The sequence below is a fragment of the Pinus tabuliformis genome, chromosome 2_2 (genome assembly GCF_031772625.1).
Source record: "Pinus tabuliformis cultivar Carrire ecotype Pingquan chromosome 2_2, CPIR1, whole genome shotgun sequence".
Classification (NCBI taxonomy): domain Eukaryota; kingdom Viridiplantae; phylum Streptophyta; class Pinopsida; order Pinales; family Pinaceae; genus Pinus; species Pinus tabuliformis.
Window position 1 is genome coordinate 820,109,084 of NC_142300.1, and position 21,731 is coordinate 820,130,814.

Consider the following 21,731-nt stretch of genomic DNA (forward strand, 5'->3'; position numbering starts at 1 on the left):
CCAAGTGCTGATATATACAAATATTGATGTACAAAGAGATATATACAGAGCTGCATTGTATCCCTTAAAAAGGACCATGGTAATGTTTTAACATTCGGCCATTTACAGGGCCTTCTTCAGCAGTGCTGCCTTATACAGATTTGAGAAAATATGTGTTATTTCCCTGAATAACAGAAATAACGAATGGCCCTTTCCATAAAAAATCAAATTTTGCATGTTTTCCCTTGTCTTCTCTTCGTGAATCCCACCTTAGAGCTTTGTTTCCAACACATAAATCTTCCGCCTTAGCTCTTTTATCAAACATCTTTTTGAGCTTCTCTTGCAAAATCTGAGCTCTGTCATAAACTTGCTCTCTGGTTTGCTGAAGATGAATGGTCTGATTGATTCTTCGTTGAATGTAATTCGGTTCAGCCTAAATCTCCTGTAACAGTTTGATAGTAGGGATGCCCAAGGATGAAGGAAATCTGGCCTCCATGCCATATACTAGCTCATAAGGGCTCATCCCAATGGATTTCTTTGTTGAAAGTCTGTCTGCCCATAGGGCATTTGTGAGTTTTCTATGCCAGTTCTTCTTGTTTTCTTCTAGCACTTTCTTTATGATATTAATCAGGCTCTTATTAGATGACTCAGCCAAGCCATTACCTTGGGGGTAATAGGCTTTGGAATGCCCCAAGGTGATGTGAAATTTATGGCAAAAATTGATCATTTTTTTGGATTTAAAAGCAGTGGTGTTGTCAGTAATGATCTTCTCAGGGAAGCCAAATCTAGAAAGGATATTGCACTCAAGGAACTGGATAATGATGGAGTCATTGGCCTGTCTGCATGGGATGGCTTCAACCCACTTGGTGAAATAGTCGGTGGCTGTTAGAATCCACTTGTGCTGGCCTGAGGAAGAGGGATGTATTTCTCCAATGAAGTCAAGACCCCATTGTTGAAAAGGCTTTTCAGTTGAGATGGGTTTAAGGGGCAGGGGCAACAGCTTTCTTTTGCCCTCAAAGATTTGGCATTTGTGACATGAAATGGAAAATTTCCTTATATCTGCAAAGAGAGAGGGCCAATAGAAACCAACCCTTAAAATTTTATCAGCAGTGGACTTCCAATATAGATGTCCTCCACAATCACCTGCATGGAATTCTTTCATGACCTTGTTAGTTTCATTCATGGTTAAACAATTAAGCAATATACCTTCATGATTTTTCCAAAATAAAGCACCATCTATGACACAAAACTTTGAAGCCTTCATTCTTAAAAATCTTTTCTTAGTTCTGGACAATCCTGGGGAAGCAAACAGGCTTAACAATACAAAGCATATATCAGCATACCATGGGGATTGCAAAAAGGTTTCACTGATCTGTGGAGTCGCCAGCTCCTGTTCATTGTCCAATTGGTTAATGTCTAAGGCTTGAAAGTTCGTTTCGGACATCAGTTTGGCTAAACCTTGTCCCTTTATCAGTTTGGTTGGTTTTATTTCTATGTCATACTCAAGGATGTCAGCAATCCACTTGCCTCTTTTGCCCTCTAATCCCTCTTGGGTTAATATGTCTTTTACAACAGCGTTTGGTACATAAGCAATCACATGTGAATATAAAATGTAGACTCGGAAATCTTTGATTGCTTTGACCAGGGCATAGGCCTGCTTCTCCATGATTGGGTACTTCAGAGGGGCATCTCTTAAGGCTCGGCTAAAAAATGCAATTGGCTTTTCAGCTCCCTGGTCATCCTTTTGCAAAAGGACAGCGGTTGAGTGCTCCGATGCAAATGAAAATATGATGAAATCTTTGTCAAATTGTGGACTGGTGAGGACAGGGGCTTGGGTTAAGGCAATTTTGATACCCTCAAAGGCTTGCTTGGTCTCAAGAGACCATTTTACCTTAGCATCCTTTTTTAACATGTTACTTAACAGTCTTATTAGCTCGGCTAGATTTGGAATAAATCTCCTCAAGAAGTTGATTTTTCCAAGGAATGCTTGCAACTCTTTTATGTTTCTTGGATATGGGACTTGGAGGATGGCTTGGATTCTTTCAGGATCAATTATAATCCCGTCCTTTGATATGATATGGCCAAGAAGTTTGCCTTCTTCAAGGCCGAAGAGAGACTTCTTGGGGTTTAAGGAAATGCCATATTTCCTACATGTCATGAATATTTGCCTCAAATGTTTCAGGCGCTCTTGATCAGATTTAGAGAAAGGGGTTAAGTCATCAAGGTAGACAACTAGGAAATCATGTATTTCCTTGGCGAACGCAATATCCATTGCCCTTTGAAAGGTAGCACCAGCGTTTTTAAGTCCGAAAGGCATCTTCACATACTTAAATGTTCCCCACGGTGTGGTAAAGGCTGCCTTGTCTTGGTCATCCGGGTGAACCAATATTTGATTGAAACCTGAAAAGCCATCTAGCAAAGAAATTCTAGATGACCCCACTACTCTCTGCAGAATATGATCCATTTTGGGCAATGGGTAGTGGTCTTTTAGGGAGACTTGGTTTAAATTTCTTAGGTCTACACATAGCCTAATCTCACCTGTCTTTTTTCTTGTGGGAACAAGATTGGATACCCATTCAGAAAATCTGATGGGTGCTATGATACCTGCTTCAAACATTCTTTTCACTTCCTTTTCAATCAAAGGGAGAAGCATAGGATTGATTCTCCTCAGTTTCTGTTTGAAGGGCTTTTGGTTTGGTTTTAAGGGAATGGTGTGTTGGATTACTGAGGTGTCATAGGACTTCAAGTCCTCATAACTCCAAGCAAATACATCTTGGAATTCTTTGAACAAATAAACATATTTGGGCTTCTGATTGGGTGGAAATTTTTGGATAATTTGATCATTTTGGGCTTCTCTGTTGTCCCGATGTTATGTTCTTCTATAGCAGCGTTTAAGGGTTGCATTTTTGGCTTCTTGGGAACATCATTTGCATCAAACATATCTTCTAACGGAGTGAGGCCAGCAGGGAGAAAGTTATCCTTTAGATCAACGATCTCGGCCTCTGTTTCCGCTATTTCCTCCAAATGCATTTGTCTCAGCTCTTCTATATTGGTTTTGTAAAAAATAGTTGGGTTTGACATTTGTTTGGCTGTTACAGCAGTTACAACCTGCTGACTTTCGTTCGTTTGTTGTTGCTCATCTGTCATGGCATCCATGTCAATGTTAATATTTGAAAACTCATGCTCAAGAGTGAGGAAGTTGTTAATCTAGGCATCATTTTCGAACACTTGCCAATCTTTAACATTATTTGGGATAGCAGGCCTATGTTTTATCTCAGCAGTAAACTGGTGATTTGGCTCAAAAGGGAGCTTGCATGTACTAGCAAAAGTAGCTAGGCTGTGTGCATGAATGTTATGCTCTCTTGAAATCTTGGCAAGCTTGGATTCAGTAAATGCATTGAGTATATTAGTGGCAGCAGTCCTATAGGCCCTCATTCTATTGTCATTGGTAACAAAGTTTTTTTTTTTTTGACTTTAACAGTTAATTGCTTTGAAAGGCGGAAAAACAGCTGCCGCGTACTTGTTACACAGAATTCATTTGTTCCCCATTATTTCTTGTCACTTAGGCTTTCTTATTACACAAAGAGGGTTTTTCTCTTTGATACAGTAGGTCCATGGAGATGCTTTGAAACTGGACCGCCCTTTGGAGGATTTGTTTCGCAAAATCCCTGCTTGAAGGTTCTATGAACTGCTAGACTTGTCTGGACCGCCTTTTGATGTCAGAGATACCACCAATTTGCTGGGAAAGAGTTTGCTCTGTCCATTTTGCTGCTCTGTACAATCGTTTAGGACCAACGCCTGCTCCTTGTCCTTCCACTAAATCCACAGTCAAATGCAATACGAACCGCCTTCTGGATTAACTAAAGGAGTGAGCTTAAAAGGTTCTGCGCCACTGTTTGGGGTTGCGAAATTGGGCTACTGCTACTGCAAATCCTTAGAGTTCAAACCCAAAGCATTGATCTCAGCTACAATTGAGATTCTGAACGTTACCTCCTACAGTTTTGCAGATTGTATTTGCACCACAGAACAGAATACAACCGCTCATCATCAGAAGAGAACCGAGAATTAATTCATCAAACTCCACCACTGTAACAGGGAAATGCTAGTACACCCTTTCATTCAAACACACATTATCCAAATCGTCGCAAGAAGTAACATCTTTTAGTTTGGGAGTGGTCATGTCTGGAAAACGTATCAGATTGCAATGGTTACTACCCAATATTTCCCTCCTTTTTTCATGATGAACCCTTCCTGTAAATAGAATAGCTTGGATTGTTGTCTAGTTATCTTCAGAAATTCACACTCTGGCATATGCTTCTGCTGAGGTCTGAGCTTACAGTGCTACTGCTAGGGATTGAGCTTCCAGAGCATCAATCTTTTCTGAGTTGATTGCCTACCAATGGAGCCTGGTGCTGGTGAAGGCAAACTGAGTCAGTAACAGTCGATCAGGGAACTAGTTTAGGAATAGCCTGCTGCAGAGCCAATGTTACTAGTTCAGGAGCAGATCCCCATTGCATCAGAGTGAACAGTTTTCTGAGAGTGAAGGTGTTAAGAATATTATGGGATGATGCAGAGAGATTCTTCAGAATTGATTGAAAGGGTTCTTTGGCTGCAGGTTGAGCCAAGATTGGCTTCCAGATCGGCTTGTGAATTCAGTTGCCTCGGGATGTGATAGAAGAAATTTTCCGAAACTTGGCCAGCATGGATCTAATTTTCTTGAGAATGAGGACTAAATGGATCTGCAAAGGATTCGAAAGTGAGTTCATCGCTTGAATGATAAGCCTAGAGTCTCCGAAGACCGTCAGAGACTAAATGTTCCGATTAAGAGCCAGAGAAAGCCCCTGCCACAAAGCCAAAGCCTCAGCTCTATTGTTTGATTCGAATCCCAGACCCCAATGATACCTGAGCAATGTAGTGCCATCAGGATTCAGAAGAATTCCACCCCCACCCGCAGCTCCAGGGTTGCCTTTAGAGGCCCCGTCGAAGAATAGACAGTGGTCATCCAGAGTCGAACGCCACTTTAGAAACTCCTGTTCTTCCAGGCGTATTTCCCACATAGCATGGCAAGAGGCCGGAGAAATAGGATTCGTTTGTTTATTGGGAACAATATCTTTCAGCCAAAGCTCCTCCTCACTGTCTAGAATCGCTTCATTCCTTAAGGCCGGTATAGCATCCAAAGTCTCTCCCAGAATAGCTTTAATTTTGGAGATAATGTTGTTTGAAGTGCAGGTTTCTCCTCTGAATAATCTGTTATTCCTTTCCAACCATAACTTCCAGCAGGTGAATTTAGGGATCCACATCCAAGCAGTCTTAAGCAGGTTTTTTTTATTGAGGCAGAACGAAGATAGCTTGGCCCACTCATGAAGCAGGTTTGGCATATTTCTTGGCAGCTCAACCTTGTCAGCCCTTGATCTCAGAACCCCCTTCCAAACTGCTTTGGCAAAAGGGCACAGCAACAACAGGTGATCAGCTGTTTCTTCCTTTGACATACATAAGGGGCATCTGGATGGCCCTTCCATTCCACGTTTTCTTAGGTTATCTCCTGTGAGAATATTGTTGTGAGCTAATGTCCAGCAGAAGAAGTCCATTTTTGGGAGCGAAGGGAAGCCCCAAATGAAATTCCATTGCGTTGGGTCAGGAGGGACATTAGGAACAACAATCAAACTTTTGTAACCTTCAACAACCGAGAAAGAACTAGAATGGGAGCCCCACCCTTTTTTGTCCTTGGCTGCTGCTGACATGGGAGATTTTCCTTGGAGTTTGTCTAATAGTAATGAAGCTTCAGATTGCAGACGATGTGGAACCTCTCCCAGATTCCAGCTGTCCCACCGTCTACCAGAGTCCTCCGTCCAGGTGGATATGTCCCAAAGGGTTTCCATATTGTTGGACTGTAGCCATAATTTAATATTTGCAAGGCCTTCTATATGGTGCAGAGGCTGGTCTCCTAGAATCTGATCTTCCCAAATTCTGATTTTTTTCCCATTACCTGGGATCCAGTAGAGATTGGGACTGAAATGCTCCAGAGCAGCGATACAAAGCTTGAAAATTGGGGAACCTTTGGTGGTTTTTGGCGGACGATCCAAACATCTCAAACGCTGACCTTGAAAATATTTCTTCCACAGGACTTTCTTGCTCCAGCTTATTTTCGTAGCCACAATATTCCACAGGATTTTAGATCCTAGAGCGAGATTTTGTGCAGCCAAATCTCTCATTTGCAGACCTCCTTCCAGGATTGGCCTCTTAATGGTATCCCAATTAACTAAATGAAGTCTTCTTTCATTATTTTCCCCCCTTCCCAAAGGAATCTCCTCAGCATACCATCCATTTTACTGAGAAAGGTTTTGGGGGCAAGAAGAATGGAGTGTTGGAAAAGAGGCATGCTTATTAAAACAGATTTTATAAGAATTATTTTCCCAGCAGTGTTCAGCCAGGAGGTTCCCCAGGCTTGTATTCTGAGCTTAAGCTTGTCTAAGAGGGGCATCCAGTGGGTAACTTTAGGAGTGGATTTGAAGATTGGTATCCCAAGATATTTGAATGACTCCCAGGTCTGATAGACTTTCATCTCAAGGAGCCTAGCTATGTCAGCCAGATCTTTGACCGAGCAGTTCCAGCCATAGATTGTGCTTTTTGAATAGTTTATCTTGCTGTCGGAGGCCTCCTTATAAATGTCCAGTTCCTTTTTAAAAGATCTGGCCAAATTAATGCTCGCTCGACCAAGGAGAAGAGTATCGTCGGCAAATTGGGCATGGTTTATGTCTTTAACATTGTGCACCATTCTGAGGCCTGGCAGAGTTTGGACTTGCTGACAAAAATCTAGCTGGCAACTAAGCACTGAGGCTTGGATAGCATAGAGAAGAGGGGACAACGGACAACCTTGTCTTAATCCCCTAGATGCTTTAAAAAATTCAGTAGAACGACCATTTACCAACGGTGCAATCCAAGGAGAGGCAATGCAGGCTTTCACCCAATTTATGAAGGTTATTGAGAAGCCCATTTTCGTCATAACAGCGAACAGGAAGTCATGCCTCACCCTGTCAAAGGAATTTGCCAAATCGAGTTTTATTACCATTCCTTTCTCTTTTCTCTGGCCACTTGAATGAACTGCCTCTTGAACCAACACAACATTATCCAGTATCTTTCTCCCTTTGATGAAGCCTCCTTGATTCTCCGGTATTATGTCCGGTAGAATATTCTTGAGTCGAGTGGATATTATTTTGGTAATCAGTTTATAGCTAGTATTACACAGCGAAATGGGACGAAATCTACTAAAATCTGTAGCTCCTTTCTCTTTCGGTAGCAATGCAAGGAAGGCTGAATTGGTACTGCCTCCTATCTTTAAGAAATATTGGGACTTCCTAACCATTCTTAGGAGGTTTTTATTGATAGTTGACCAACAAGACTGAAGGAACCTAGCAGTGAACCCATCAGGCCCTGGCGCCTTATCCGGTTCCATGCAATCCAAGGCTTTCTTGAGCTCATCCATGCTGATTGGAGCAGTCAGCATATTATTGACAGAGTCTTGCACACAGAAGGGGATTGGATTATACGGATAGGCATGAGGATCTATAGGTGGGTCAGCAGGCGTTGAATAAAGATCTTTGAAAAAAGATAAGTTTGCTCTCTTGATGCCTTCAAAATCTTTAACCACTGCATCTTGGGAGCGGATTTCTGAAACATTTTTGAATTGCTTGTGAGCTTCGGCATGCTTGTGGAAAAAACTAGTATTTTTCTCGCCGACCTGTAACCATAAGTTTCTGGATTTTTGTCTCCAATACTCCTCTTCATCCCTACTAGCTTTATGGAGGGCTTTTTGCAACTCAACTTCTTTTTGGAGCAGACTTTGGGTAATAGCAGAATCCTCCATTGATGATTGGAGGGCAGTAAGGTTTTCCAAAGACTCTTTTCTCTTGGCAGCTGGAGTTTTCAGAGTTTTAGCCCACTCCTTGAGCCTTCTCTTAAGAGCCCGCAACTTTGCTTCCCACATAAAGAAAGGGGATCCCAGGATTTTCTGGTTCCAGACTTCAGAAACCACCTCATTGAAACCCTCTTGCTGAATCCACAAAGGGCTAAATCTAAAGGGAATGGGGCCAAGAAAACCATCCATGGAGAGCTCGAGACTAATGGGTTTATGATCGGAGGTGCAGTTAGGAAGAATTTTGGATGAGGCCATTAGACCACTAGTAAGAAAGGAGGCTTGGACGAGGAATCTGTCCAAACGAGCAGCTATATGGCTGGGACCTAATCTTTTGTTAGACCAAGTGTATTTCCCAGCTGATGGTTTGATATCCTCCAGATCCCAGCCAATCATTATATCTTCTACCCATTCTCTAGCTGGATCCCTTACGGGAGAACCACCTTTTTTCTCTTCAGCGGCTAGAGTAACGTTCAGATCCCCTGCAATAATGATGTTTTCTAGATTGTGCAATAAAAGAAAAGACTGGAGCGAGTCCCAACAAATTTTTTTCTCCTCTGGGGAGACCGGAGCATAAAGGTTGAACATACTTACTTGTTGACCAGAGTCTTTGTGGAGGAGCTGAGTGAAAATCCAGTGCTGGCAACTTTCTTCTTGAATCAAGTCATATTTGGAGCTGTCCCAGAAGGAGGCAATCCCACCAGAGGCGCCTCTAGCACTGACAGCTCTACCAGGGCCTTTGCGCCAGAATGTTTTGCTGGAATGGAGGAGGAGAGTGTCCTCCAGCTTTGTCTCCTGGATGAGAAGGATTTTAGGCAAATGCAACCTCACAATGTCTTTCAAGGCATCTTCTTTTAGCCTGCTACCTAATCCTCTGCAATTCCAAGAGATGTATTTCATTATTTACTGGGTTGGGAAGGAGTGGCTCCTTTTGAAGCCTTGTTGTGCTTGCACCCAGATCTGGTGTTCATCATTCCTTTGAGAGTTTTCTGGGAGCCTTGGAGAACATCCAGATAAGTTTTCTCCTCTCTCTGTTTCTTCTTGGATTTCCGGCCCCTGGTCGATTTGATAGGAAAAATTTGTGAGCTGTCTGATTCAGAGTCTCTTTCTTCTTATTCTTCCCCTGAGTTAGATGCAAGACTAATGTGCTCGTCGTTGCCTGCGTTTCCCCCTTGATCTACCTCTATTAGGGGGACATTTGTTTCTTCTTCGGTTTCTTTCCCTTTCTTCGACTGATCTTCAGTTTCTTCATGGTTCTCTGAGGCATCCACCTTTTCCCCTGAGGAGGGGCCTTCATTTGAGACTGGTTTGGTCTTGTCATTGGTTTGGGGATTCCCCTTTGGTCCTGTTTTCTTCTGCTCGTTTGGATTTGAGACTACCTTACCCTTTTTTATTTCTTTCCATCCTTCTTCTTCCACTTTGTCCCCTGATGGTGCTTTGGGGAAGTTTCATTGAAAGTGACCGTGCTCATGGCAGATTCTGCATTTAAAAGGCAGTTGCTCGTAGTCCAGCTTCTGGAAGTGGTGCCAATCTCCAACTGTAAGTTTGATGGCTTCCGGCAGCCCAACTTCCAAGTCAACTTCCACGCAGATTCTGGCGCAGGTGTATTGGCCCTTGTTATCAGCTTTGTCGATGAATCTGCCCAGTCCGTTTCCTATCTTTTGCAGGGATTGGAAGCTCCAGCAGTGTATTGGCAGGTTGGGTAGCCGGACCCAAACAGGGACCTCCTTTGGGACATCGACTGAAGGGTCGAAGTCGGGGGTCCATTTATTCAGAAAGAGACCTTGGTTTCCCATGAAATCTGGGCCATTTTTGAACACTAGATCTAGGTCTTCCTTGGTCATGAATTCAAAGATGAAAAAACCTCTTCCGACCGCGTAGCAGATAACATTGTTGGGCAACAGGGGCCTCCAGTTTCGTTGAACCCATTCATCAGTCGATTTTGTTGTTGGCCAACGACCCATAAATTGCCCCACTAAACCTCTGTCAGCCAAGGCAAGGGTGATTTTGATCGGTTGATCTTCCGGCAAAGCGATTTCTGGGATTTCATCAAGCTTTTTGATGAACTTCGGGACTTCGGGATGAAGTCATTTTTTCCCCTTCTGCGATAGTGGGCTACGGAAGGCTTCTGCTGATGACGATGGAGGGGTGGGAGAGGGCTCCACACCCCCTGGTGCAGCCATGGCGGCGGGCAGTCTTGGCAGCGATCGCTGACCTAGACGGATCGCAGATCAGAGCACGCGCGTTTGTAATGGTAGGAATTTTAGGGTAATGTGTGTGTTTTTTTTATAATTTGCATGTTATTAGATAGAGTAACGATTTGCTAAATTACAAAAAAAATCTTGGTAACAAAGTTACCTTTCATTTGTTGTATGATTAAATCAGAGTCACCTAGGATGGACACCTTTGCAGCTCCTAGAGCTTTGAGCAGTTTAAGGCCTAAAAGGAGAGCCTCATACTCTGCCATGTTGTTGGTGCATTTAAAGTTCAATCTGTAGGCATGGCCTTCTGCATGATTGTTATGTGTATTGTGAATCCAGACACCTACCCCTTCTCCTAACTTGTTGACAGAGCCATCAAACTCTAGATACCATGTGATTTCTTGCTTGTGGTTAATATCAAGAGTTTCAGTCATTCTTGCAATGGACAGATTTGAATTTTCTGTTTGGGGAGGTTCTTCCTGTAAGTTGGTTGCCTTTGCTGTTTTGGTAGTTTCATCAGTATGGGCAACCGGTTTTTCATTGATGTGTGTGTTCAGTTCTAAATCCAGCGGCTTGTCATCAATGGGAGGACTTATTTCATCATTAAATAAAGTAAAAGAATCCATATCAGAATGGATTGAGTAAATGGGAAAATTTTCAGGCTTGCTCTCACTAGTTACCACATATTTCATCAGTGTTTCTCTATACAGTCTCTTTGGTTGCCCAAAGACAGATATAGTGGCGTAAGAGAGATCTAATTGGAGGGATCCTTGGAGTTTTTATCCCCAAGATCTTGACAATAACATGCCATACTTTGGTGGAATGTCAGCAACCACCACATCCATGAGGATTGTCTTGTTAGGAAATTGGACTAAGGAGACACACAGGTCTTTGATGAGGCCTAAACACTTGACTTGACTTGAGTCAAAGGAGAATAGATCTTTGTAGGGTCTTGTAACATCAAGGTTCAGTTTTTCCATTACAGCTTTGGGCATAAGGTTGTGTGAGGCGCCTGACTCAAACATGGCATTGTGTAAGACTTTGTCATGTATGTGCAAACTGACATAAAAAGGTAGAACAGATCCATATGTTGATTTTCCATTAACTTCTGGACCGAACAGTAGTTCAGGTTGATCATCAAGAACATTCACATCATCCTTAACCTCCGGCATTTGAAGTGACCTTTGAATTTGTTGCCTATACACATCATGTTTGGCAAGTTCAGATAAGGGGATGGATATCTTTAGTTTACCTATTTCTGCCTCTAAGTCAAATGATTTTTCAGATTGGGTCTTAGTATTTTGAGAGGCAAGCTTCCCTTTTTCCATTGGAGTATCAACAATTTGGTCTTGTTTATCAGTGTTATGGGAAGTGACTGCTTGTGGTTTTTCAGTTTTAGGAGGGCTTTTTGGAACGCTGTTCAAATTCTCTTTTGAGGAAAAGGGTGGCAAAGGCTGATCATCAGAAGGCCGCATTTCTGTTATGTCCTCTACAGTCACTTGATGCGGGTTTGGGACATGTATATATGCTAGTTCTGTTATGACAGCCTTGCTTTTAATCTTGTTGGGCTATTTGCCATCCTTAGGTTTACTAGGTTCAGGAATGTCAATGGTCCTAGTTCTCAGCTTATATTGTTTGTGGACCTCATACACAACATTATCATAGCCTTGTTTAAAATCAAAAGATTCACCAGACTTAGTCTGAAATTTATTCAAGTCACGCTCATCTTGGTCTTGTTGAGTTAGGAAAATTTGTTGCTCAGCCCTCGAATCCACCAAGTTCATGTGAGTGTCCTCTGGGGGCTCACTAGATGTAGATGCTTCCGCATAATTTTCATGAAAAGGGGGTCTTATATCATGGTCTGGGCTAGACCTACCAGCATTTGTGTTCTGCGTTTTCCTAAAATTTGGGTTCCTTATGGTATTGGACTGTTGTCCTTCCCATGATGACTTCCTCTCAACACTTTCTACTCTGTCTCCCAGCCTTTGCATGCCATTGATAATAGCATCAAGTTTTTGATCTAAGGCTGAGGGTTCTTCTTTGAAGGTGGTTCTTCTCTCCATTCTAGCTCTGTTTCTTTTGGCAATTAGGTTGGCCTCTACGTTAGCAGCAACATTTTTCATGTCTGCAAGGGTTTGAGGGGTTCTTTCTTTTAACTGGTAGGCCATATCTGGGTCGAATCCATCAGGGAATTTATACAAGGCAAGGTCAGGTGGAGGTCTTAGGTTCTGTGGTATTGCATTATAGACATTGTTGAATCTTGCACAGTAATCTAGGACAGACTCTTGAGGGCCTCTTTTTATTGTATCGTATTCAGCTAGTATGTGCAAAGGGTCTTTCTTTTTCTCCCATCTGTTGATAAAGGATTGATAAAGCTCATTCGGATTGGTTATGGAATTTGCAGTAAGTGCTCTGAACCAAGTCCTGACATCACCTGTCATACTTTGGATGAAAATTTTCATTCTCACACTATCATCATCTATCTCGTAGTTCTCAAAATAGTCTTGCATTTTCTTTGTATGCTGAAGGGCTATGCAAGTACCAGTTCCATCAAAATATGTGATTTTAGTTTGATAATCCTGAGGCATAGCCCCAGGGTTTGCAGGTAATTGCAGGGGTGCATATCTATTGGCCATGTTTACAGGGATAAGTGGAACAACAGGAACAACTGGGACAACAGGGACAACGGGAACAACTGTAACAACAATGGTGGTAGTGGTAGTATGTGCAGTGAATGGAGGTGTGGAAGGAGTGCTTTGAGATGTGGATGATGAACAAGGGGAAACAGGGGTTGAATGAAATAAAACTTTGACAGGGGTTGGAACACTGCTTGGGTGAACTGCTTCAGGACTATTATCAGCAAAATCTTCTCTTTGTTTTTGCTTCCTAAGGATCTTTGGGATTAAGTTCGGATTTTCAAAAGCAGCTGGGGGATTTGGGTTTGGATTTGTCCTTGTATAACGAGAATTCTTTTTGGGAGCCAGATTTTGAATTTGTTTTGGTATTTTCTGTGAATGTTTTTTAGAATTAGCAAGGAACTGATCAAATTTTTGGGACAGCTGTTTAGAGTTTAAAGCTAGAATGAAGATTGACTGAAGCAGCTTTTATTTAATCCTATAAATGCAAAGCAAGAACAGTTTCAAAGGCTTCCTAGCTGACATTCAGACTTCATCTGTAGTTTTAAGAAATAGACAACAGTTGGAAAAATTAGTTCAAGTTCCCTAATCGAGCTTTCTAGCTTGTTTCGTGAAATTATCTGAGGAGGTCCCCAGTGGAGTCGCCATTATGTTATCACTCAGGTTGTCCTTCTGGTCAGCTCAAAAGGATACGGCCGAGGTAACCACAGACCAATCTTTGGACTATAGGTTCTAGCCCACCTGCAATCAGAGAGGTCTCTCTCTTTCTGATTTAGCTTTGTTGATAAGGTCTTTAGGCTAGTTATTGAGTTCAAGGGGTTTAGTTTTGATTTTTTGGTGGGAAGGATGATGCTTTCAAGTAAAGAGGCAGGGATAGCATGAAAGTTTTAAAACCATTGGGCGTGGAGTCAAGGAGTAAGACTGCTGGTGCGTTTTCTTGGTCACAAGAGGGAATTATGGAGCAAGACAGTTGCATATGAAACAATCATTCAAGGTTAAAGAGATGGATTAAAGGCTAAGGAATGAGGGGCAATTAAGAATCTCTCATTCGGGTTAGCAGAAGGAAGATAAATGAGCTCTATCTAGGAGCAGCTAAGAATTCCTAGATAACAGTCATTCATATGTGAAATAGATCAAACATGAGCCATAACAGAATTCATATTTATGCCTAAATCAAGAGGAAAACATTAAGAAGCCACAGAAACTGAGCATAGAGTGTAGCTAAGCAAATTCTAAACCAATCCTTTGTTCTGTGACTTGAGCATATGTGAAATTGAAATAACAGAGGTAGGGAACACTTATTGATTCATATTGCAACACAAGAATTCCACATTCAATTCTTCAAACCATTAGAAACAGAGCAGACAATCATTCCTCCAAAGCTTTTCAGCGATCTTTGATTAGGTAAAACATCTCAGATCTCTAGTGCGAGTCTCTAATGAAGATTATCAACCAACCAACCCCTTTAAACAGTGAATTAGGGTTGTTTATATAAGTAAAATATCTACCCTAATCAGATCTCAGACAGATTTGTTGTAATAAATGTTTTAAACCTAACACATGTCTGAAATAAATGCGGGAAAATATCCTCGAGCTGCGCTGGTTGCAGCTGTAACAAAAAGGAATTAATGTGTTGTCTTTATGGCTCTGTGCTGATCACTTAGCCATAACTATGCTTTGGGTTTTGATCCACTGATCTCATGTGGCTTTAAATGCTTTAATCATTGATCTGAAAGCTTTAAATGGCTTAGCGTCGTTTCGTTGACTTTGCTGGGGGGCTCTTTAATGTTTTCCTGCTTCGGGCCGCTGACATATCTTCACTGATACACTTTGCCGCTTCTTGATACTCTTTGGCGCTGAACCTGGCCTCTTTAATGTCTTCTGAGTGCTTTAGACTGTCTCATCGACCTTTCATGGCAGCTGTTCGGCCCTCTGTTTCTTTAAAAACTATGTTTACCCCTTTCTGAATGCTTCGCGAAGAAATTCTGGTCATTTTGCGCCTTTCGGGCTTGCTGGAGGTCGAGTCACGAAGGGGCTTTCCATTTTGGCCTATTTCCCGTAATCACGCATGAAAAACTACCTCAGATTTTGATTCTGGGCTTCCTATGCTGTGATTTGCGCCTTTCGTGCTTTTTGATGGTGACGTCAGCGGTAGGTCCCAGTACGGAGGTGACGTGGCAGGATGATGTCAGCAGGGTGGCGTCAGCAGTACGGTGGATGACGTGGCAGGATGATTTGGCGATACAGTGGCAGGAGGCCGACGCAGTTTGATGACGTGGCAGGATGATGTCACTCGGCGGAGGCGGTATCCGGTTTCATGGCGCACCGCCTTTCCGCGTAGGTGGTATTGGAGGAGGGGGCTCCGCCACAGCTGAAAGGGTGACGCGTGGAGGGAGTACGAAGGGAAAACCATCGATCTCCCGAGCGTTAACCCTCAGCGGCTTCAGAGATGACAAGACCCGCCCACCGTTGATCTACGGTGCCCCAGATCTGACGATTGGTGGCACAGATGAGGCGGCGGAGGGATAATGGACGGGGCCCACGGCGCATTTGAATAATTTATTAAATGGCGGGGGGGGGGGGTTAAACATTAGAAAAGTGGGTTTACGGGGTTATAAGCGGGCGGGGTAGATATTTACAAGTAAAACTTTAGGATAAGGGCGGAATATGGGTGCTGTAGGGTTGGGGTTAAGGGGGAATGGTTGTTAGCATGACCAGGTGTCAGACTAACTCCAGTTAGGACACGGATGGGTTAGTAGGAGCCCCAGATGGACTACTGCTTGCCGGACTTAGAAAAATATGGCTATAGTGCCAAGGGGGGGATTATTTAATATTTTTGGGATTTTATATATTTTTGCATAGTAGGGGATAGGAAAATGATTTAGAGAGCTAAATAATAGAGTTAGTAGTTAATATGGAGATGAAAAAAAGCGCTAAGTATGTGGATCTTAGGCTATCTGTTACACTAAAAAATGTCACCATGACTATTTACAGTTAGGATGGCTCTATCAACAGTCATGCTACCCTCTTAGGCAAGTCTTATGCCTCTGCTCTCCATGTCAAACTCCAAAAAAGAGAGAAAGTCTTTCTAAATGTATTTATCTCTGGGGACGCAGGTTCTCTCAACCTTACCTGCGGGGACGCACCCAATGTTCACAAAAGTTTCGTCTTTGGATGCTCTGTATGTAAAGGTGCAGGTGCGTCCCCCTGAAAAGGTTAAAATGCGCAAGTTTCATCTTTAAAAAGTCACTTGTAGTCATTTCTAGAGCATTCTAGAAGGTTGTTCGACGTGTATTGAGCGCCTCCAGATGGTTCATGCACTCCTACCAAAGAGGAACTTATCCCATCAATAAGGGAGCTATCCCATCCAAAGAGGGGATTATCCCATTGATGGTGGACCTGATTAACTTCCTCTTGAGCACTATAAATACAGGCATTGGGCCAGAAGGAGAAGAGGTTGAAAGCTATACATTTCTAAGGGTAAATGCTGCAGGAATTAGGACTCCCATTTAGAAGCTTGTGAGGAGAGATTGCCATCTTTGCTTGTTCTATTTGGAAGTGGGTGAGCTTTGTCAAAGTAAAGGAGAACTCTTGATGGACCCTGGGAGGGACTTGCACAACACCAAGGCTCAGGTTGTATTTGTTCCTTTTGTTACCTATTAATGCAAATGAGTCCATTCTTCTCAATAACTTGTTATTTATGAGTTGTTTCATGTACTCCTTGGTCTATGTGTTAAATATGTTTTATTCTATGAGATTATCAAGTGCTATTTAATCGTTTGATTGTTAGTGTATGCAGGTTTCAAAGTGAAGGAGGAGCTCATCCGGATCAGCGGAGCTGGACTGCTACAACAACGTTGGATTACAGGTAGGATCTAAACACTTGATTTCCCGTATAGTAAATGCATGTTTAGAGAAGGATTGCTCTTGTTTGTCTTGTTTGTCACTAGAGAGTCTTAGGCTCCTAGGGAGGTTGGTTGTGTCCGCACAATCGACTCTTTCCGCCTGACAAATTGGCGACTCCACTGGGGACTCCATTGATGTGAAAAGTCTTTTCCTTTGTGTGAACTTTGCTCTGAGAAAATTGGTTTATTTTTCTGGTTTTGGCTCTGTGACTTTGTCTTTGGGTGGGTTAGCTTAGGATTAGATTCATTTTGGTTTTTCTTGAGTTTTTCAGTAGGACGCACCCTCTGAGTGTTGCACAGTGCGTCCTTGGACGCACTGTTGCTGTGTGCACAGAGCGGGCCCGCACCTGTTCTAACGGGTCGCCTGCGTCCCCTGCTAAAATTTGAGAAAATTCCATTTTTTGCATTTTTACTCTTAGATTTTGTTTTTTACTGCCCAGATTCATTAGTCCCTTGTCAAAGATCTTCACCTGAACTTGTTTCGATAGCATTGAGTGTTTTAGTGGATTTCATGGAAATTTAAGCCCTAGGGTTTGATTTTGAGTAGGTCTTGTAGTGACTTTGGCGGTAGAAGTTGTCAAGCCTTAGATCTCTCTGGTTTTGTCAGCATTCTAAGAAGTCAGACCTGTCATAAAGTCTACCTGTGAGAGCAACTTACCATTGAGTTGTCTCTTTGGGCAAATTTCGAAGTGCTTGTTGATTGAGTCTTGAATTCCATTTTACAAAAAGAACAAAAAGATTTGAGTTTTGTTTTGACTAGTCTTTTGATTCTGCATTAGCTGGTCCTTGATTTGATTTTGGTCAAGTAAAACAACCTAGAATCATCTTTGTGAGCTTTTGCCTTGTTAGGTTTGCTTAGAGTAATTTCCCTTTTGATTTGCTGGTGAGTCCAGTTTTCATAGATTTTGTAGCTTTTGAGATTGTTTTTTGTTAAGATAGGTTTATATGCTTAATTAAAAAGAGAAAATACAAAAACATCTCCTTTGAAAAGTTTTGTTTCAAGTAGCTTTGAAAAGTTTTGAAAGAAAAAGAGTTTTTTCGTGCACGTAAGGAGTGGTCATGTTTGTATGCTTGAAAAGATAAAGAGAATTGTTTCTTTGATTGTCTTTTCTAAGGAAGTGGTTTTCTATAAAATTTGCATCTCTCAACTCTCTTAGTTAAGAATTTCATTGAAAAAGGAAAGTAGCGTAAATCATCTTAGGTGCATCTTTGTAGTGGTTTGAGTCGAGTCTACACACCATTGGTTTCACTTCCGCTACCTTTTGTCTTTAAGAAAAACCATAAAATTAACGCTTAAAGTAAAATCGACGTAGTAACTTTTATTTACTAGGGCTCTGAAACACCAATTTAGATCAGGCTAGTGTCTTGGAGTAGGTGAGTAATTAACTCTCCAAGACAACACAACCAAACAAGTAGCTTATCTTGTGATAGAATAAATCCAATTGTCTCACTTGTACTCTGGGAAAGCTCCTCTTAAAGGAGAAGCACGAGCTCGTGTCCGAACCAGTGAGGGGATCAATCCCCCCTCGTTGGGAACGACGCCAGACACGCACGTATTACAAACGGTAAACCTCGGATTAACCATTGTCGAGGAGCCAAGGGTCACTTGTCGGTAAACCTTGGATTATTGTCAAGGAGTCGGCAAGGGGATTGAGCTTGCTACTCTGCCCTTGCGTGCTGTCGGAGTTTAGACTGTTCCCCCAAGTGCATTTGTTGCGGTTGGTAACCTTAGTGACCATTATCTTTAGGATTCTACCGAGGTGACGGTGGAGGGAAGGTCCCACTGTACCTGGAGCAGACGTCGGCTAGACTCACTTGGATTTTCTGGGGGGTTCACTTCACTCGAGACGGTTAAAGTGGAGGAACTTGGTCCAGTCTATTCATTAAGCAGGTTGCCGGGGTAACTGTTCCACCCGCCACTTCTGTACTGAATCCAGCGATGTTGGGCTTCATCACCAACTAGCGCTTTCGGTCTGGAAGGCTACTGTTTGTGCTTGGTTTGACGCCCTAGATTCTTTAGGCGTGTGATTCAAATTTGTTTGGTTCTTTAGAGACTTTAGGTGGTTTGATTTGAATTTTTATTTTGTTTTCGTGTGTAGTAGTTAAAAGTTTTTAGCTGTGGCGGAATTACCGAGACAGTCCCGTAGACTTCGGGGCCAGTCTCCTGAAGTTGTTTCTGTGGCCGAATTGTTGAGAAGATCCCGTAGGCTTAGGGGATCGCCTCCTCGAGACGACCCGGGTAATCTAGAAGGTTTAAAGGTCCTTGTAACTCCTCCTAGTGGCAGTAGAGTAGGTTCACCTGAAGAAGGAGAATCTTCCTTGGTAGTCCATTCAGATTACCAAGGCTTAGAAACAGGTTATAATCCCGAAGCTGTTACAGTTTCTGAGCTTGTTGGTAGTTTTTCGTCTGCTAGTGATACAGGCGAAGAACCAGAAATATCTGAACCTGTTACTCCGACTTCTAGTGTTCCTGATTCACCAAGAATAGAAAGAATTATCACCGAAAATCTTCCTACTGGTTTGATTGCTATCGAAGAACTTGCTCCAGAGGAAGAAATAGGCGTCTCTAATCTTGAAGATCAACTTACTATTGATCTAAGGGAGCGTGAATCTATCTTTTACAGTCCTCCTAGAAGTACTACTTGGTACCTTTCGTTAACCAATTATTTAGACAACTTTGGGGTAGGTTTTTCTACACCTCGTACTCCTTTTCCACCTGGAGGTATTCATACTCCTGTCAATATGGCTGGTCCGTCGTCCGTGTTTTCTCAAAGTCCTGAATCTTTCTTACATGGCGGTCCTTCTGTTCCCACTGGGTATCAATCTCTTTCTGGTACCTTTGCGGGGGCATCTCCTCAACCCATTGATCCTGGGTTATTAGTTGGAAACAGTGGTAATGTACCATTGGGTGTAGGAGACATTTACATGATGTCAGGTTCAGTTCCCGTTTCCCAACCTCAAGGAGGCCAATTACCGCCTGGGGGGCAGCCTCAGTTAATGCCTGGGGGGCAACCTCAAGGTACATCATTTGTGTCTGGGGGGCAACCTCAAGGTCAGTACGCGCCTATGGGGCAATACATACCTCAAGGTCAACCCCAGCCTCAATATGTACCCCAGGGTCAACCTCAGTATCAATATCAACCTCAAGGATGGCAACCTCAAGGATGGCAACCCCAAGGGTATCAACCTCAAGGGTACCAACCTCAAGGTCAAGGTCAACCCCAGTATCCGTATTTACCTCAAGGTTATCAACCTCAAGGTCAATACTCAGGTCAAGGCTATCAACCACCTCAAGGTCAATCATATGGTCAAGGTATGGGAACTGCACCTTACAATTATCAATCCTATCCTCAATCCGGCTATGGATCTCAGTATCCTCAACCTGTTACGGGTCAATACCCTGGAATGTTAGTGTGGGATCCGTCACAGGGTCAACAGGTGTTGCAGCCAAGTATACAGTTGGTACCTCAAGCTGGACAACCCGTAGTTTCTGGTCCACCCCAGCAACCGCAACCTGTCCAGTCAAATGTTCAAACTTCTGTAACTTCGGTAGTTACTCAGCCGCCAATTGCACCTAGTACTCCATCTCAAACGGCTGCTGCAACTACCGCCACATCTACCATACTTACTTCTGGAGTATCGACGGCTCCGGTTTCTACTGTCTCTGTAACCACTCCTCAGACATCTTTACCGTTGTCTGGATCTACGATTCAAACCACGGTCCAGATGCCTGCAGGCCAGCCTGGTATAAGTACGGTTGTCACTACTCAACCCCAATTTGTTCACCAACCGTACCAGGGACAGTACCAACCTGGGCAAGCTGTCCAACAACCGGTTTACCAGTATCAACCGTATCCTGGGTACACTTATCAACAACCTCAACAACCCCAGTACGGTCCGGTTAATCCTGGTTTTCCAGGAGGATATAATATCCCAAATGCGACTCCTGTTCCTAGTTATCCTGGATATCCTCCTCCTGGGGCCGGTATTGTGACCCAGAGTTTTAGAGATCCTAACCGGCAGTTACCGTTTATCGCAACTTTGGATTTACCAGACTTGACGCGCCTAACGAACGATCCAATTCAATATCTTCCGTTCTGGCCGCCAATGCCAAATAAGTTGCCCAGCGATATACCCAAGTTCGAAGGTAAGTCTGGAGAGGATCCGTCCAATCACGTGATGACTTACCACCTCTGGTGTGCTTCAAATTCTATCTCGGATGATTCGATCCGCTTACGTCTTTTCCAGCGTACACTCATTGGTCTCGCGGCCAAGTGGTACATTGAGTTACCACGGGCCTCCTTTTACAATTTTAGCCAGTTAGCTACCTCGTTCTTAACTCACTTTCAGTTGCCGGTCAGATACGATAACGGCACGGAGTTATTAACTTCACTAAAACAATCAACGTCCACGTATATTTCTGATCACATTCATGAGTGGAGACGTCGAAGAAGGCTAGTGAAAGTTTTTATCCCGGACCAAATCTTAGCTGAATGGTTTGTTAAATCATTATTACCGAAGATTACTGAAGATGTAGCTAAGGCCGGAGTAGTTACTGAGGAGCAAGTCATTGCTCAGGCACAATACCTTGACTTAGTTTACACTCAGTCGGGTACGTTACACGAGAAGATTCCGGATCTTCCAAAGTCGAATCAAATCGCTGCTGCTCCTTCGGGATCTCATGCCGCTGATGGTATGATTGGTATCGTGAATACAAAGAGCAAGAAGAAGTCTTCCAAGGCTTCAACTACCCCTATTATCACTTTTCCCGATTCCCCGACAGGAGAGTCTTCTCCTGAACTTACCGCCGATATTCACGCTGTAGAGTCATCTACGGCCAAATCAAAAAACGGCGGAAAGAAGAAAGGAAAGAAGAAGGCTAAAGCAGACAAGGCTCGAAGGAGAAAACGGAAAAGTCGGAAACCAATGACGAAAAGCGCAAACCTCGATATCCTTGTCTTATTTGTGAAGAGGATCATTTTACGAGAGATTGCCCTCATCGGGCCGAGGTTGTGAAAATAGTCAAAGGTTCTCCCACTCCTGCTGTGTTAAAAAATCCATTTCCGGAGCAGGAGAATAAGATGATAGGTTCTTCCTC